Here is a 9977-nt window from a genome sequence, read left to right as displayed (position 1 = left end):
AAATCTTTCACAACAAGCACTACAAACATGACTACTTTTTTATCACAGTTTTACCATGCATAAAATCTCAAAACAAATCAACAAAGGCGTGTTTGGATGTTTAACCATGACACTCTTTTCTGATGAAATATTAATTCGTAACATTCATTCGTAACATCTCCTGGACCCAGGAGAAATAATATAAGCGAGAGGTCTGTTAAAGGTTTATTAAATCATCTGGTAGCACATAGTGTTCAAAGAAGAGCAAGGAAGCTGATTAAGAGTCTAGAGAACAAGTCCTGTGAGAAGTGGCTGAGGGAGCTGGGACTGTTTAACCTGGAGAAAAGGAGGCTGAGGGAAGACTTTATCACTGCCTACAACTACCTGAAAGGAGGTTGTAGCATGGAGGGTGTTGGTCTCTTCTCCCAGGTAATAAGTGATAGGAAGAGAGGAAATGGGCTCAAGTTGTGCCAGGGGAAGTTCAGATTGGATGTTAGGAAAAGGTTTTTCACTGAAAGGCTTATCAGGCATTGGAACAGACTGCCCGGGGAAGTGGTCGAGTCACCATCCCTGGAGGTATTTAAAAGATGTGTAGATGTGGTGCTTAGGGACATGGTTTAGTGGTGGACTTGGCAGTGTTACGTTTACAGCTGGACTCAATGAGGTTAAGGGTCTTTTCCAACCTAAGTGATTCTATGATTACAGCAATATGACACAGATTATCATAAAAATATTTTATGTTTTAATATTACAGAGTATTAAGCATACATGTTAAAATTAATGGGGACATGAATGTAAACCATAACATGCCACATGATTTCTGTTTCTAGTCCAAGCAGTCTTAAAAGTGATGAAATAAAGTTTAATCAAGATTTCACAAGGATCTTGAATGATTAAGAAGCAGCTCAAGTACAGCACATAAAAAATAACTGGCAATTACTTGCAATACATTTGTAAGAATCATAATCTGTTTTGACAATCTGACAACAGCAAATGGAGAAATTAATCAAACAAAGAGCAATACTTGTAAATAGATGGAAGAGAACTGAGAGAGAAAGCAGTAGTATGCTCATAGTCTAACAGAAACATACCTGGAGATTAGACATTGTTATCCTTTCAGTGTTTCTCTTTGGTGACTATGAGGGACATGAATAGGTGAGGACCGAGCTACAACCAGAAAAGGAAGGAGTGTTCAGTTCCCATCAGTGGAGTTCAGGAAGGAAATAAGCCCCAAAGACTTTCACAGTGCTGCCTTTACCAGAGTTTCAGCTAATGCATATCTGATTTAGGCATAATATGACATCTGTTGAGAAGCTGTCTGCTAATTCAGAGAAAGCTGATGGGATGCTCTAAGCAAGAAATCTGACTGCTGCAGCCAGTCCTGGACCTATGCTTTCCTGGTGCACACAGAGGGATCACCCATGGACACACTGATTCTCTATATACAGCTTTTAACATTCACCTGCATATTAAGGGCTCTTCTGACAGGCTTCCCATGCACCTAAACAAAAAATAGACTTTGGATCACAAAAAGAGATGGAATATCACCCTTTTTAGTGCTCCAATGCCATATCAGAGAGATTTGCCTAATTTTTAGAGCTGAAGAGTACTGAAGATGTAGTGAGCCTGTCTCAGCTCCAGAACAGAGCCTGACATCATACTTGAAGTTGCTTGGCATCCCTATGTACCAGCTCCTTTCATCCCTGTCATATGTCCCACTGGCAGTGCAGCAAGGCTTCTGATTCCTCTGTACTCCTCTCCTGCCCACTCCACAAAGCCACCACAGCCAAGGCTGTGCCATCAGCTGGGCACCATTCTCCTTCCTCCATTTCTCTGCTTCTTAATAAAATCCCTATTCATGAAGCCTAATATCTCTGTGCAATCTCAAGTCCCAAATAATGTAAAATGCTTCAAAGATGTGACCGGGCCACTGCAGAATTTTGCATCCTCCTGCTGCCTCCTCAGGTAGTAGCAAAGAAGTTGCTGCAAATCCTTGGCTATTCAGCAAGTCAATCAAAGCCAGAGGTGGAGGAGCCATTTTTGGGGTGGGGTGTACAACCCAGGAAGGATTTGGCTAAAGTGTGTACCCAGATGTGCCCAGCTCAGACAATCATTTGGTTTGTGATCAGATCACTGACGTGTATTGTTTTGGATCCTTGAGTACAAACACTTTGCTTTTCTTCCCTTGCTGTTCAAATCTCACCATCCTTCCAAGTTCCCAAGAAGTTAAAGCGCTAACAACATTAATCACAAAATGCTGAGGTTCATGTAACTGAAGAGAAATGAAGGAAAGCAAGAACAGTATACTCCTGTGACAGTGACATGGAAACAAGAATTTAAAAAGTCAGTTCAGATGTGGCAATCAGGCAGTACCAGCTCTGCCACTGCTTCTTTCCCTGATCTTGAACTGGGACTGAAATATATGTCAGCAATCATTTACTCCGGATGTTATGGAATTGTACTGGCCACGCTAAGTGTTGTCAGCCCACATTTCAGAAACCTGCCAGTAGAAACACTGACTCATGAATCCTGCAGCTAAACTAGTGTTACATGAATAGGACTGCATGGGGACGCAAGCCGAACTCTGTATTTTCATTGAGGCGTAAGACTGTTTTGTATATTTCTTTGTTATTTCCAGCTAATGAACATGTTTATTTGAACTGATTCCATGGCATATTTTCTGAAACATTTGTCTATTTAAAAAAAAAAAAAAAAAGAAGAAGAATTCATAGTTTACAAGTCCCTGACTACAAAATCACATTTAAACCGTAAAGTAAGTTTATCTGACTGAAAACTGGAAGAATGAAGCCATTAATGGAAGTTTTACTGCTCTGAAATAAGACTTGTCTTTAAGTACCTCTTATCCTTACTTTCATTTCTTTTCCAAGCATGAACGTCACACAGTAGAAATCTGGGTAACGCTTCAAAAGTTTTTTCCATGAATTCCAGAGATTAGGAAAGTTTTGAGAGACAGAAGATCTAGGTTTTAACTTCCACTGTTCATGATGCTACCGAGAACCCCCTCTGTAGAGTTTAGCTCACTTATATGTGGCAAGACATGAACCAAATCTGTTGCTGGAGACACACTAGTGAATGATGCTGGAAGCAGGGTTTGTCGGAACATCACCCCAAAGAGACCTCCAGGCTGACCCCTGTGCTGTGTGCTGGGACACAGGGGCTGCCTGTGGGTCAGTTGTCCCTGCCAGCTCTGCCTGTCTCCAGTGATCTGCATCCTCAGAGTTGTGAGTGGGGAGTGAAGTACTGGTATAACACTAATAAAATTCACATACATAACCATCTTCACTGGGACAAAGTGATGACCCTTTACCAACATTGCATAGCAACTCTTTACAGAAAAATGAAGTAAAATACAATTAGCTTGAGTTCCAAAACTTTAAAAATTGTAAAATACATTTTAAAATTTCTGTGAAAAAAAAAAAAAAGGCTTTCAGTCAAAACAACAAATGAACAAATGAACTCTTAAAAAATACTGTGTCTGAAAGTTTGTGCATTTTTCATGAAAGTGGTTACTTTACAGTCTGGAGCATCTTTCTTATGAGAAAAGACTGAGAGAGCTGGGTCTGTTCAGCCTGGAGAAGAGAAGGCTAAGAGGGGATCTTATCAATGCCTATAAATATTTCAAGTGTGGGTGTCAAAAGGATGGACCAGACTCCTTTCAGTGGTGCCCAGCAATAGGATGAGGGGCAATGGGCACAGACTGAAGCACAGGAGGTTCTAAGTATGAGGAGAAACTTCTTTACTTTGAGGTGCCAGAGCCCTGGAACAGGCTTCCCAGAGAGGTTGTGGAGTCTCCTCTGGAGACATTCAAAACCCACCAGGACACATTCCTGTGCAATCTGCTCTGGTGAACCTGCTTTAGCAGGTGGGTTGGACTGGATGATCTCCAGAGGTCCCCTCCAACACCAACCATTCTGTGATTCTGTGAAAAGGCACAAGCCCTAGCTGCTTCCACACCACAAGCAGAAGCCACCAAGGCCAAGATAATCCCATCTAGCTTTGCACATAGAATCAGAGACTTGTCACCATAGACTTCTCCCACAGTCAACGGAGAGAACGAGGCATCTTTGAGGGACTGATTCCTGCACGCATTGGCACCATTTGTTTCAGATTTTTATTATCAATCTGCACAGTGTTTGCTGACAGGGAATGTTACTGAGAAAGGACCAGATGAGTGCCGACTCCTGAGGCTGGTCATGAGGTCCCCTCAGTTGTCATACTTCACCACAGTAAGAGACAATGCAGAACTGTAAATATTTCAATGAGCTTGTTTACACCCCAGAATGTCTGAGGATATTTCCAAGATGATTAATAGCATCTGCCTTACTGTCATTCGTTGCTTCTATTGAGTTAATTGCTGGTCCAGAATCAACAGCCGTATTACAAATGTCACTGAAAGGGATTTCCCATCCACAATATGACCTGGTTTATTGGTATTTTTCCTGTTAATCTTTATTGATACCAAAGAGACAGATATTTCACATAATCTTAATAAATGATAAACACTGTTCCTTAGGGCATTTGCTCTATTTATCACCATTCTGAAAAAAAAAAAAAAATACATAAAGCCACAGCCTTGACCACAACAGTCAAAGGTGCTTTGTTCCAACTCCCTTACATGGAATGAGACTTTAGAAAACAAAAAATAAGTGGTTAAAATGACTTCTTGAAAAGGCTTTTGGAAATATTGAACATAAAAGTATTCAGCTAAAATGCTGTTTTACTCAAAGAATGCTGTTTCCTCTAGTTTACTTCATTTTTTATTCAGACAGCACAGGATGAGTTGGATCTGGCTTTTCTTCAAAAATAACATTTCTGTAAAGCTGTGTGCTTTCTTCTAGTAAGAAATTGCATAGGAGGGATATTTTTAAATGAACATTTTAAAGGTGAATTTCACAACAGTGACACACCTGTAGGCATTTGTGCTGGATGAGCAACAGCAAAAAAAGACTAACACGTTGTTATAGCAACAAGTATTTAGCAATGACTTCATGAGAGAAATTGAGTGACATCAGAACAGTGCCTTGAAAATAAATAGCTGCTTTTGCTGTGAGTCTCATTTTGTAGAACAGGCTGAATGCTTCTGAATGCTTTTCTCTTCTCCCAAACCTGGGAGAAACCTGAGCTTGTGTCTCATGCTCATTGCTTGGATGAACACAAGCTGCTGGACAAGCAAGGTGAAAGCACTGTGGGTTTGCAGGATGTTCTCTTGTCTGTCTTACAGATCTTGGAACACTTCTAAGAAGGATTTATTTTTCCCCCAAACTTTGCTTGTTGTTACCCCTCCAAATTTCTCCCCAGATATCATACCAGGTCCTTGACTCAAAGCTTCTTTGTCCATCAGGCTTCTGTGAAGGCTTTCTGCCTTCAGACCTTAACACAGTGTCACACTAAACCTTCCAGCCCTCATGGAAAAAGGAGGTCTGGGGAGGGCAGAAAATAAGCAGCATGATTTGGCTGGGGCTGGGGTGGCTGTGGTGCTGCTGGAAGGAGTAGCTGCTATTCTGAGTGATATTTAAGGTCACTGACCATTTCCATCCCTACAACAGTTTCTTCAGAAGCAGCTTCAACCTCCTCTCAGGTTCCTTGTTCCTGTTAGATGAGAGGCTCAAGAGTCACTGACATTTATTTTTATATAGTCACCTTTTTTTTTCATCCAATCTTCAATGCAACTCTTTGACTCTAGGGGCTTAAACTGGCAAAGAGAGATGTCTTCTTGTCCCTGTTATTTCTTGCTAGCAGTAGGGTTGGATGACAGTACCAACCTTGCATCTTTTCCCCTAAACAGATGAGAAACTAAGGATTCAAGGACTTGATAGGTGGATATAGGAGGTTATCTCCAATTTTCTGTTTTCCTGGTCTGTTCAGCTGACTCAGCTAATACACAGTTAATACTCTTCTGGACAGTTTCTATTTTTCTGTGGTTTTAGTGACTCTTTTTGATTGCCTGCCCACTTACAGGCAAAGGGAAGGTGAGTGAGGCTTTGGCACTCCAAATGATAGGGAAGAACAAGTGTAAAGAGTATAGAGTCTAATATCAAAAACAATGTCATTTTAGACATCTACACATTACTTACAAAAGCCAAAGAAAATTTTTACAATAGCAATTTCCTTCTCTGAAGAACCCGATATATAGAGATGAGCTTAAAAATATAGATTAATGTTTTCATAACTTCAATATGCTTTTCCGGACAAGATCCTTTCAGGCTTTGCTACATTGTCTCTCCATCCCCGAGATGTCACCTGCTGGATACAAGTGATCTGGAGATCATACACGTGCTAATCTGATGAGTATGGTGAACGGGAAAAGCAAGACATGACTCGTACACGAAACAGAAATATGGCAGAAGGGGTGAGTGAAGAGGGCCAAATAACTTTGTCTCATGTATAATGTATGAAATTTGGTGGGTCTGCAAATTCATTACTCAGGACAAGCACTAATTGCAATTAAAAAGCAGACAGCATCAGCCAGTGACTCCTTGGGTGTTGCAAAACCACTAGGGGCATGTGGCAGACCTTTTTGCTGGTGTTGTGCTTGGCTGGAAAGACTGAAATCGTCACAGAGTTTCTGCTCCTGATGCAATGAAAGAACATCATCAGAAGCTTTCTGGATTAGCTGCTTTTAGAAACTGAGAAGAGACTCCATTCCTCCTGGCTCTTCTCTTTTCCAGAAAAACAGAACATTTCAGCCAAGATGCTAAACATAAAGTAACTAAACACTCATGCCTGATAATATTTAGAACAATAATCAGAAAGGCCACAGACTCTCCAGATATCAAAGATACTGCATGAGTCATGAATGAGTGCTCTGAAGGAGTCTTTGTCTGCAACAGGATGAGAAAGTAACATCCCACCACATTGTGTACTCAGTCATTTTTTAATGACTCAGCCTGCTCTGACTTTGGGAAGCCATGTTGTTGAATTTCAATTTACAGCCCAGCAATGGTTAATGAACCTCAACAGGGGAGACAGAGGCAACTAATTATTTGCACATTTGGACATACGAGAAAAAGAGGAAGAATAGAAAAATCTTAAAAAGATGGAGGGGGAGGGGGAAAGACTCACTAGCATACCAAGGCATTTAATTTCATTGCTTGGGTGACAGATTTCTCTATAAAGAAAACAAATACCTAGTCTGGCTTCCCTTCTCCCTACATCTTTGAATGAACTAGCCTAAGGAGAGAAGGAGAGGCTGTGTCCTTGCACACCAGCCGTTTATCTACAGACACAATATAAATGCCAATAGAAATGTGAACAGTAGATGTCCCAAATATTTGTTCATTTGTAAACAATTAATATCCCACATCCAATATGAGTCATGAATGCCTGAAAGCACTTAAGAAAAAGCCAGCATCAGCCTATAGTGCTTCAAATCTTGCCTAAGAAGCAAACGAGAGAAGACAAAACTGATCAACGATTTCAAAGCTCACGTCAGGGTTTGCACTCTTGGCAGGACATAGCAGCTCAAAAACGTAACAGTAGCTTTCTGATGGTAGTTCCTTTCTAAATCTAAGAAAAAAATCCAAGTGTTTGATTCAACCCACATTCCTGTGTAGCCTCATCCAGGTGTTCCTGCTCCGGCAGGGGGATTGGACTAGACTATCTTTTGTGGTCCGTTCCAATCCCTGACATTCTGTGATTCTGTGATTGCAGATCTGAGTCAAAATTAACCACAAATATGTCTTCAGTGAGTCATATGTACATATTTTCCTTCACATAAAGGAAATCACACCTCTTCCTTACTGCATCCACAAGACTTTCTGCTGTTTTCATGTTACTTCTTCCTGTTCTTGTTAAGGGTCACACCAGTTCCCTGTGACCCTCTTCCATGGTCTTACTCCTAGCAGTTTTTCCCAGCTTCTCACTGCCCTGACATTCTCTTGCCTTCCAAATCTCTCTTCCTTTTCTCACATTTTCCAGCTCTGTCACTATCCTCTTCAGGTTTTCCATATCTTCCTACCACACCTTGTATTCCCATCTGCATCCTTCTGCATAAGAACTTCCATATTTTTTAGCAGCCACTGAAGGCAAACAATGGTGGCAACCATTTTCATATGGCCAAATGTGACCAAAATCAGTTCTGTGAGAAGTAAAAAGAGGAGCAAACCAGACCAACCTAAGTTAATGGTTTGCATTCATTCTATTTGGATCATATAGATAAACCTGCTCTAGACTAGAGTAACTGCACCCTAACACAACCAGTGGGTTTTCCTGCGATGACTTTTCCGCAGCCCAAGGTATAATTGCACTCCCACAAGGCCTTGACCATGGGAATGACATAGGATTGACATGAAAAGTGAGTCTGCTCATTAGGCAAGGGATGGTAAATTTGGGGAGATGAAATGGGGGAAAGGTAGTCTCTCTGACATAAACCTGAAGAGTTAAATCTGAAGACCCGAAAGCTCAAAATACCATAGCATCTGCAGGGCAGGGACAGAGCTATGTAGAATGCAAAAATGAAAGGACCTCCTTACTGAATTAAAAATATAAAAAGCGTTAATCATGCTAATTCACATGGAGCAAATTCCAAAGGGCTAAATAGATAAACTCATAAGGGAAACCGCAAACTTATGTTACTGTGCTTCACAATATAATTTCTTTATCAGCACTGAACACCACAAAGATTTCCTCCAGATTAGCTTTCATGTCTACAACCACCAAATCTGTGTCCATTAAAGTAATTTTGATATAGTTATAATCTTGTTTTACTTGTCAAGTAAAATTGACTTTGCACAAACTTCCTTGCCATTGGGTATGTGGAGTTCACTTATTAAAAAGTACTTTCATATTTGGATCTGTGGTTTTGTGCATTGACAAATATAAATCAAAAGAATATCCCTAAAAATAAATAAATACATAAATAAATAAAAGTAGTTGATGCCTAAAATGAGAAATAAAGGGTCAATTCTGAAAAATCTGTAAACACAGTGACCTAAGGAAAGCGGCATTGAGTGTTTTAAGAGAATCATTAAAACTGATAAAATACATTAAAAAGCTCATTTTTGCTTCTTTATTTTAATCTTTTCATGTACAAGCTTCTGCTCTAATTAAAATCTTCATGTTGCTCAACTAACCCAGCACTACAAAGTGATAACAAACTTAAACTACAGGGCTGTTTTATTGAAGAAATCTGTTCTCAGAGATAATTTGGTTTAAAGATCTTAATCAATTGTAGCCCTTAACTGATTATAAACCCAAGATCTTTCTATCACATCCTAATCATTATTTTTTATTTATTGTCCTAATGCAAGGCTCCAAGCATTGCTTAATCATTTAGGCCAAGATAAGAACAGTATTTCAGACATAGTTTTAATTGGATTAAGGGCACTGTCAAACTCAGCCTTTCATAACTAGATACTTAATTTCTCAGCCCTACTGCTAATGCCATAAAAAGCCTGTTTTTTTTCCTAAGGATTAGATTCCTGCTAGTGCTTGTTCTTGCAGAGGATTGTGGATGGACTGAAGTCCTGCGGGTTTGAGCAAGCAGATGAAAATCAGGGATATGTCCCACTAGGGCCTTGAAAGACCCAGGCAAAACTATCTGGCATACTAAGTAGGGCAAAAATATTATATATGTATAAAATATACTCCTGTGGGGAGTATTAATGACTGGCAAGATGACAAGATGCAGAAAGGTCTGAACACCTGCTTTGATTAAGAGTGGTATGTTAATGGAAATAAAATGAATGCTGGCATGTGCCTCAGTAGAGGAAGATGGCACATCCTGTGAAATAATTCTGATCAAATGAAAGCTGAATGCCAAACATAAGATGCCTAAATTTAACTGGCTAAATGTAGCTGGATCTCTGTCGGTGTTCTGCACAACGCGTTGTCCTCAACACACCGGGAGAGCAGGTCACGCTTACTTGCATGGAGTCAGTTTCTAATATTAAACAATGAAATTAAAGACTTGGGACAGGTCTATCTGAGGGCAACAGAGAAGTTAGAGTAGAGGCAATAAACCTTATTCTGCATTGTCT

This window comes from Columba livia, chromosome 3, assembly GCF_036013475.1.
Source record: "Columba livia isolate bColLiv1 breed racing homer chromosome 3, bColLiv1.pat.W.v2, whole genome shotgun sequence".
NCBI classification, from domain to species: Eukaryota; Metazoa; Chordata; class Aves; order Columbiformes; family Columbidae; genus Columba; species Columba livia.
The sequence above is the reverse complement of the archived record's forward strand: the minus strand, read 5'-3'. Positions refer to the sequence as shown.